Source organism: Sorex fumeus, unplaced genomic scaffold, assembly GCF_029834395.1.
Source record: "Sorex fumeus unplaced genomic scaffold, SorFum_2.1 ptg000037l, whole genome shotgun sequence".
Classification (NCBI taxonomy): Eukaryota; Metazoa; Chordata; class Mammalia; order Eulipotyphla; family Soricidae; genus Sorex; species Sorex fumeus.
The window spans coordinates 10,057,614-10,067,466 of NW_026606094.1; positions in this window are offsets into that span (position 1 = coordinate 10,057,614).

Here is a 9,853-nt window from a genome sequence, read left to right on the forward strand (position 1 = left end):
GAGTTGTTGTAAATGTCATGATTTTGTTCTTTTACAGCTCCACAATATTCCATTGTATATATTTATATCTACTCATCCCCCCCCTCCTCCTCCTCTTCTTCTTCCTCTTCCTCTTCCTCTCCTCCCTCTTCTCCTCTTCCTCCTCCTCTTCTTCTCCTCCTCCCCCTCCTCCTCTTCCTTCTCCTTCTACTTCTCCTTCTTCTGCTTCTGCCTTTGCTTCTTTGTTTTGGGCCACATTGAGCAGTGTTCAGAGCTTTCTCCTGGCTCAGCACTGAGGGATCATTTCTGGAGGATTAGGGAGACCATGTGGGGAGCTGAGGATCAAACCCAGGTCATCCACATGCAAGGCAATTGTCCTACACTCTGTACTATCACTCTGACCCCAAACACATCTTCTTGATCCATTCATCTGTATTTGGGCATTTGGATTGTTTCCATATTTTGGCTATTGTACTGAGTGCAGCAATAAGCATAGGTGTACACATATCTTTTCAAATTAAAGCTTTGGTGTTTTGGAAATAGATGCCAAGGAGGTGATATTACTGGATAATATGAAAGTTCTATTCCTATTTTGTGTAGATTTCCATATTGTTTTACATAGAGACTGAAGCAAATGATATTCCCATCAACACTGGGTGAAGGTTCATTTCTCACTACAGCCCGCCAACACTGGCTATTTTCAGACTTTTTAATATATTCCATTCTCACAGGTGTGAGAAGATATATCATTGTTTTGATTTATATTTTCCTATATATGAGCACTTTTTCATATGTTGACCATCTGTATGTCTTATTTAGGGAAGTGTCTGTTCATCTCCTTTCCCATTTATGGATGAGGTTATTGGATTTTTTTGTTGGTGAACCTTTCCATTTTTAACCTTCTATATGTTGTATAATTATTACTCAGTGTCTGGAATAGTGTTTACATCCTATCAGGTGCTCAATTGTTACCAAATCTTTATCAGATAAACAATAAGTGCTCAACTTCTTATGAGAGAGAATAAAGCTCTCTGCTATGGCTCCTACAAAGCAGACTGCCCACAAGGTGAGTGGTAGTAAAACAACTAGGAAGCCAATTGGCTACAAAAGCCACTCTCAAGAGTGTGCTGTCTACACGAGTAGTGAAGAAGCTCAACGTTACAGGCCTGGTACTGTTGCACTCGGTGAAGTTAGGTATTATCAGAAGTCCACTGAACTTCCTATCCGCAAACTTCCCTTCCAGCATCTGGTGTGAGAGATTGCTCAAGACATCAAAATAGACCTACCCTTCCAGGACTTCGAAACGATCTGCATGGCTATTGGTGCTTTGCAGGAGGCAAGTTAGGTGTATCTGGTTGGCCCTTTTGAAGACACCAACCTATGTAGTATTCATGCCAAACGTGTAACAATCATGCCAAAAAACATCCAGCTACCAAGCCATGTACGTGGGAAACGAGCTTAAGAATCCTGTACCTCATGATGTCTCACTAATAAAAATTTTAAAAAATTTCCACTATGATGGAAAACGTTTCATTATAATATGTATTTATATGTATGTGTGTATTTATATAAATATAAATGTATATATTATATGTAAATTTGTGTATGGGCTGGAGTGATAGCACAGCGGGTAGGGCATTTGCCTTGCAGGTGGCCCACCCGGGCGACCCAGGTTCAATTCCTCTGCCTCTCTCGGAGTCCCTGGCAAGCTACTGAGAGTGTCTTTCCCTCATGGCAAAGCCTGGCAAGTTACCCATGACGTATTCAATATGCCAAACACAGTAACAAGTCTCACAATGTTACTTGGCCCGCTCAAGCAAATTGATAAACAATGGGAGGATAGTCACAGTGACAGTGACATGTGTGTATTATAAATAAGTATATATATATGTATATATATAATAATAAGTATAATAAGTATAATATGTACATATATATATAGCACTGCACTGTCTGAGTGGGCATAGTAAGGTCTCCATTTTTTTTCCCTTTATTTTATTTTTTTTTTTTAAAGTTGTAGATTTACAATTTTTTGTGCTTTGGTTTCAATTATACAATGATCAGATACCCATCCCTCCACCAGTGCCCATTTTCCACCACCATGGATAATATCCCTCCCACCCCCATCCCCCCATCCCCCCTGTCTCTGTGGCAGGGCAATCCCCTGTGTTCTCTCTCTCCTTTCGGGTGTTGTGGTCTGCAAAAGAGGCATTGAGTGGCAAACATGTTCAGTCCATAGTCTACTTTCGACATGCATCTCCCCTCCTGGGAGGATCCTCCAAACATACTTTATTTGGTGCTCCCTTCTCTATCTGAACTGCCCTTTCCTCTAGGATACCCGGCTGGCCTCTAAGTTATGGAGTAATCCTCCTGGTGCTGATCTCAGCTATTCTTGGGTATTAATCTCATATTTTGTTACTTTATATCCCCCAGATGAATGCAATCTTTCTATGTCTATCCCTCTCTTTCTGATTCATTTCGCTTAGCATGATACTTTCCATATTGTACCACTTGTATGTAAATTTCATGACTTCATCTTTTCTAACAGCTACATAGTACTCCATAGTGTAGATGTACCAAAGTTTCTTTAACCAGTCATCTGTTCTTGGGCATTCAGGTTTCTTCCAGTTTCTGGCTATTGTAAAGAGTGCTGCAATGAACAAACAAGTGCAGATGTCACTTCGACTATACATTTTTGCCTCTCTGGGATATATTCCCAGGAGTGGTATTGTTGGGTCAAATGGGAGCTCAATTTCTAATTTTTTGAGAATCGTCCATACTGTTTTCCAGAAGGGCTGAACCAGTGGACATTCCTACCAACAGTGAAGGAGTGTCCCTTTCTCGCCACATCCACGCCAGCATCGGTTGCTTTTGTTCTTTTGAATGTGGGCCAGTCTCTGAGGTGTGAGATGGTATCTCATTGTGGTTTTGATCTGCATCTCCCTGATGATTAATGATGTAGAGCATTTTCTCATGTGCTTTTTTGCCATTCGGATTTCTTCTTTGAGAAAGTTTCTGTTCATTTCATTGCCCCATTTTTGGATGGGGTTGGATGTTTTCTTCTTGTGGAGTTTAACCAGTATTCTGTATATCCTGGATATCAACCCCTTGTCAGATGTGTATTCGGTGAATAAGGTCTCCATTTTGAGACTTGTTGTTACCATATTTGACATATTGAATATGTCACTGGTGTGAATTTTTAATATAAAGCATTAATGAAACATAACATAAAATTACATAAATCTTTAATGTGAAGCAGTAGTGAAAACCAAAATGTTTCAGTGAACAAGTGTCAACAGTTCAACTTTATAGCAATTATAAATAAAACTGTTAAATTTTTTTCTGGACAATGCCAGTATTTGTTTTTTTTTTTTTTTTTTTTTTTTTGCTTTTTGGGTCACACTTGGCGATGCACAGGGGTTACTCCTGGCTCTGCATTCAGGAGTTACTCCTGGCGGTGCTCAGGGGACCATATGGGATGCTGGGAATCAAGCCCAGGTCGGCAGCATGCAAGGCAAATGCCCTACCCACTGTGCTATTGCTCCAGTTCCTGGGCTTTTTTAATGAAACAAGTAAATTTCTTATGATGGTAACTAAAGGGTGTTTGTAACATTTTTATCACACAGTAGATTCCATCCATTCACTGTATTTTTCTAAGTGAGTTGTCCTTCATGCAAGTTTTTAGTGTTATTTTTAATGTTATTGTCTGTGCTGTTTCTATAAGTTTGCTATTTAAATACATTAAACTAAAAATGTCAAAGAGCCTGTGTATATACAGTGGGAAAAAAGAGGTATTTAAAACACATAAAGTAACAAAATATTTAGTAAACAAAACTGACTAATATGTTCAGGATATATATGCATATATGCATACATTTTTACTTTATTTAATTGTATATGCACATGGAAATTAAAATTGTAAATATATATTTATAAATTATACAAACACATACTTAAAATTAAGTCTAAATTAAATATATGATTAAATATATGTATATTTAAGTGATATATACATATACACTTAAATAAAGGAAAAAGTAAATTTGTAGAAAATAGGCAAAAACATGACAAGGAATTACACATAGAAAGAAACCAAAAGAGCCTATATTTGATGAGGTTTAACCTTCCCAGTAATAATTAAAATGCCAATTATCACCACAGTGAGATCTAATTTCATATCTAGCCAATTACAAAAGTGAAAACTTTTATAATAAAAGGGGTGGCGAATATATGGTGCATCCCTGAACTTCATATTCTCTGGATGGGAAAAGAATTTGTAATAACTTTACACCTTACTTTAAAAATTACTGGTGGAGTTCTGAGTAGCGATTCAGAGCACCTTACTTGTTAGTTTGTGGTCGTGAATTTACATCCCTAGCTTGCCACCTGCACCAAGTGTGAGCCTTAGCAGTTTGGCTGTCTAAGATACCTATTGCTGCCAGCAGTTTTTAGCTACACTGCAACCAGGTGTGTGTAAACACGGAAAAGAGCTTCAGTCCTGGCAGGCACCAAGAGTACAGAGTGATATCTGAACACCGTGGCCAGGTGTGGGACATTGTCCCCCTAACAAAACCCCTGAGGTTGGAATAGTCCCCTGGGGCAACCAGTCTAAGTCTTTTTTAATACAATGGGCAAGCAAAAATGCACCTAGGAAAGAATAGAATAAATGTTTAGAGTCTTTTAATGGAGAGGACAATAGAGACAAAAGTGGAATAGGAAATTGTTATGACTATGCTATACATGTGGCTGACCTGGGTTCGATTCCTCTGTCCCTCTTGGAGAGCCAGGCAAGCTACCAAGAGTATCCTGCCTGCATGGCAGTGCCTGGCAAGCTCCCTGTGGTGTATTCAATATGCAAAACAGTAAGTCTCACAATGGAGACGTTACTAGTGTCCCCTCGAGCAAATCAATGAACAATGAGAGGACAGTGCTACAGTGCTTGCTAAAAGGAGTTTGCTGGTACTGTTGGCAGTTGTTCTTCATGTACCTATTGAATGTTGATGTACTTCCTAACTGTCCTTAAGGTAGTGTTGGGGGAGAGATAAATCAGTCAACAAATGGCACCCTGTGAGCTCACTTGGACTGCCCGGCGGACCCTAAAGCTTAGACAGTCTGTATTTGTTTGTCTTTTTGCATGTTTCATTCTCTGCTACAGACTCTTGCTAGATGGAGGTCAAAGGTGCCAATTCAATTGGCTTTGTTTTGGTAAAGTGCCACAACTAGGAAATGAGAGCCCTGGGAGAATGTGGTGGGCACCACATCATCTCTCAGCAAGCATGCCACCGTGCCCATGTGTTTCATTAAGAAAGTAGGCTCCAGTGAGCTGTGTGCAAGAACTGCAGTTCAAGTGCTAACTCAGAGTTACAGTGATGGTACAGTGGGTAAGAATCAATGGCCTTCTTTAAATCAATGAACGTTAGACAGAGCGGCATCTTGAACTCCTGAGAAACCTCAATGAGCTTGGTTATCGTGTGGATATGGTCTATGGTACTGAATCCTTTGCGGAACCCAGCTTGCTCGCATGGTTGTCCTTCATCTAGTGTTCTGCCAATCCTATTCAGGATGACTCAAACCAATCGTTCAGGGTCTTGACAAAGAAGTCTGACCATCTTGTAAGTGGACCGCCATGTGCCTTTCACACAGCTGACCTGAGCTCCATCTCCAGCATCACAGATGGTCTCCTGAGTTCTGCCAGGAGTATTCCCTGAGCACAAAGCTAGGAATAAGCCCTGGACACTGCTGGGTTTGGCTCAAAAACAACAGAACAACAACAAAATAAAGTTCAAACCTTGATGATTGCTGTGGCTAAGTGTGTGAACACCACAGCATGATGGAGATACCTGACAAGCACAGCAGCCAGGTGTGTGTGTGCAAACCCCAGACATTGCAACGTCAGCATCAACAACAAGGCAAAGATGTGGAAGAAGGGAGGGAACAAAAATTACAAAAGACAGTTTGACATTTTCTAGTCAATTTGCAATATACGCTTTATTGATTACTAGAAACTCCTCTCTTAGCTACTTATCTTGAGAGCCTTTTACACACAGGTACCTAGTGACAGATAGATACAAGGGTACAAGACTTCATGATAGCCCAGATATATGATTTAAGAACTTGGAAAACAACTCAAATGTCTATTATACAAACAATAATTAATAAATTGTGATATACATTCTCGTCCGGGATCTGGATTTTATAGTCTCTGAGTCTTGGCCGCTGATGGGATTACACGGCGCCAGACGAGAACAGTGCAGTCTTCTGCCCCCGCGCCTGGGTGTTCCTTCCCGGAGCCCCTTGGAGGGGAGTGGGTTGAGCTTTCCTCCCCGCCCCGACCAGGGCTCCGGCAGCCGAAGACCTCCAGGACCAGCCACCACCATGCTGAGACCACTCTCCGCACACATGAAGGTACTGGCAGAGGGACAAAGCCACGCGGGTTCCAGGGCCGAGACCTCCAAGCCTACTCGAATTGGAGTCGAGCATCTTCCACCCAGATCCTCCAAATTCCAGTAGGCGGGGGTCACACCCACCACCTGGCCCCCTGGCGCCGTGTAATCCCATCAGCGGCCAAGACTCAGAGACTATAAAATCCAGATCCCGTTATCTTATCAGAACTTTTTTTATGACATCTTATTGTCTCATTCCTACTTTGGACAAACTTGCAGGCTATCGAATGTAGCCTGCCCACAGGGCAGAGTCTGGCAAACTCCCCATGGCGTACCAAATATGCCAAATACCAGTAACAATGATGGGTCTCATTCTCCTAAATAGCCTTGAATATAATCTCAGGGCTAGGATGAAAGAGACGTTACTGGGGCCTGCTCGAGGCAATCGACGAATAACAGGATGATGAAAATGAAATGAAATGATATACATTCACAATCTAATAGTATCACTTAATCACTTAAGTGATACTATCACTTAACTTCCCGTTAGTCGTCGATTTGCTCGAGCGGGCGCCAGTAACGTCTCCATTTGTCCCTGTCGCGTGCTAGTGTAGCCCAATGGCATCTCTTCGCTCCGGGAACATGGAGGGCCTCAAACCGATCGTTCATGACCTTGACAAAGAAGTCTGACCATCTGGTAGGTGGGCGGCCACGCGGTCTCTTGACATCCCGTGGAATCCAATCAGTAACAGCTCTAGTCCAACGGTCATCTTTAAATCTCATTACGTGACCAGCCCATCTGATTTTCGATACCTTGGCATATGAGACAGCGTCCTTGATCCTTGATCGTCGACGGATGTCAGAACTCCGGATTCGTTCTCTCATTTGAGTGAAACGTGATATTCCAAGCATAGCTCTTTCTATTCTTCTTTGGGAGACCTGAATGGCGTTCTCATCTTGTTTGCGTAGGGCCCAGGTCTCTGAGGCATATGTTAATGCAGGAAGAACAGTGGAATCAAAGAGATGTGCCCGGAGCCGGAGGTTCTTCGTCCTCTTAGCTATTTCTTCGACGTTCTTGAAGGCGTTCCAAGCCGCTCTCTTCCTCCTGCGCAGCTCGGGTGCCAGGTCATTTCTCATGTTGACCTCTCGACCTAGGTACACATAGCTGTTGCATTCGGAGATGGTCGTTCCATTGAGAGCGAATGGGGCGTCAGGAACAAGGCTGTTTCTCATAAACATTGTCTTCGTAAGATTCAGCTGTAGTCCTACCTTTCCACACTCACGGTCAAAGTCGGCCAGCATTTGTGCCGCTTGGCTGATGTTTGGTGTTATTAAAACAATGTCATCAGCAAAGCGGAGGTGGTGTAGTTGCCGACCATCTATCTTCACTCCCATTCCTTCCCATTCCAGTCGTCGCATGATGTTCTCGAGGGTGGCACTGAAGAGTTTTGGTGAAATGGTATCACCCTGCCGCACCCCTCTCTTGACATCAACGATCACTTCTTTGTAGAATGGTGAGATCCTGGTAGTGAATCCGCAATACAGCTCACGGAGGATCCTGATGTATTGGGCTTGAATGCCCTGATTGGCTAGGGCTTCAATGACCGCTTCCGTCTCAACAGAATCAAAGGCCTTCTTTGAGAAGGGAGACATCCATGACATTGGCAACTATCGCCCGATCTGCCTATTGTCTGTCATCTACAAGTTGTTCACTCGAGTCATCCTGAATAGGATTGGCAGAACACTAGATGAAGGACAACCATGTGAGCAAGCAGGGTTCCGCAAAGGATTCAGCACCATCGACCATATCCACACGATAACCAAACTCATTGAGGTTTCTCGGGAGTTCAAGATGCCGCTCTGCTTAACGTTCATTGATCTAAAGAAGGCCTAATAGTATGTGGCAGTAAAAATAAATCAGTCACTGATCATTGTGAAAATATGAATAGGGGGTCAGAGAGATAGTACAACAGGTAAAGTACTTGTCTATCATGAGACCAACCACTATTTTATCCCCAGAATCTCATATGGTTCCCCCAAGAGTAGATGCCCTGCACCATTAAATATGGCCCAATTCTTCTCCCACCAAACTACTAAATCTCAGGATCACAATTTGAGATACTAAGGAATACCTTATTTGAGTCCATTAAAACACTAGAAAACACATATGTGAAAGAACATCCAATAAACCAAGAAATGCAGAATAAAAAGTTTAGAATCGTGGCCATTATGAGTGAGAATAGAGGGTTGGGATGAAGGAGACACCATCCATGTTAGTAGTGGTTTTCTTTTGGTTAAACTAGAGTATATGTTTACATTTTTTTCTAAAATGATTTCTAGTAAGATCTATAGTTACTATTTTCTATGTGGTGAACATTATTTTGAAAAATTAGCAAAAAATGCTACATTTTGCAACCTTTAACTTGATCACTTGACTTGATCACTTGACTTCCCGCTAATCATCGATTTGCTAGAGCAGGCACCAGTAATGTCTCCATTCGTCCCTGTCGAGTGCTAGTGTAGCCCAATGGCGTCTGTTCATTCTAGGAACAGGAAGAGCCTTGAACCGATCATTCAGGGATTTGAGAAAGAAGTCTGACCATCTTGTAAGTGGACGGCCACATGGTCTTTTGATGTCCTGTGTAATCCAGACAATAATGGCTCTAGTCCAGTGGTCATCTCCAAATCTCATTACGTGTCCAGCCCATCTGATTTTCGATGCCTTGGCAAATGAGACAGCGTCCCTGATTCTTGACCATCAACAGAGGCTGAAACTCCGGATTCTTTCTCTCATTTGAATGAAACATAATACTCTAAACACAGCTCTTTTGATTCCTCTTAGGGAGACCCCCCGAATAGAGTACTTATCCTGTTTTCATCCTGTTTTTGTAGGGTCCTGGTCTCTGAGGCATATGTTAATGCAGGAAGAACAATGGAATAGAAGAGATGTGCCTGGATCCGGAGGTTCTTCATCCTCTTAGCTATTTTTTCAATGCTCTTGAAGGCATTCCAAGCTGCTCTCTTCCTCCTGCACAACTCAGGTGCCAGGTCATTCGTAATGTTGACTTCTTGACCTAGGTACACATAACTGTTGCATTTGGAGATGGTCTTTCCGTTGAGAGCTAATGGAACGTCAGGAACGAGACTGTTTCTCATACACATTGTCTTTATGAGATTCAGCTGGAGTCCAACCTTTCCACACTCACTGTCAAAGTCGGCCAGCATATGTGCCGCTTGGCTAATGTTTGGTGTTATTAGAACGATGTCATCAGCAAAGTGGAGGTGGTGTAGTTGCCTACTGTCTATCTTCACTCCCATTCCTTCCCATTTCAATGGTCACATGACATTCTCAAAAGTGGCACTGAGTTCTGTGAAATGGTATCACCCTGCTGAACCCCTCTCTTGACATTGATGATCACTTCTTTGTAGAATGCTGAGATCCTGGTAGTGAATCCATAATACAGCTCACAAAGGAACCTGATGTATTGAGT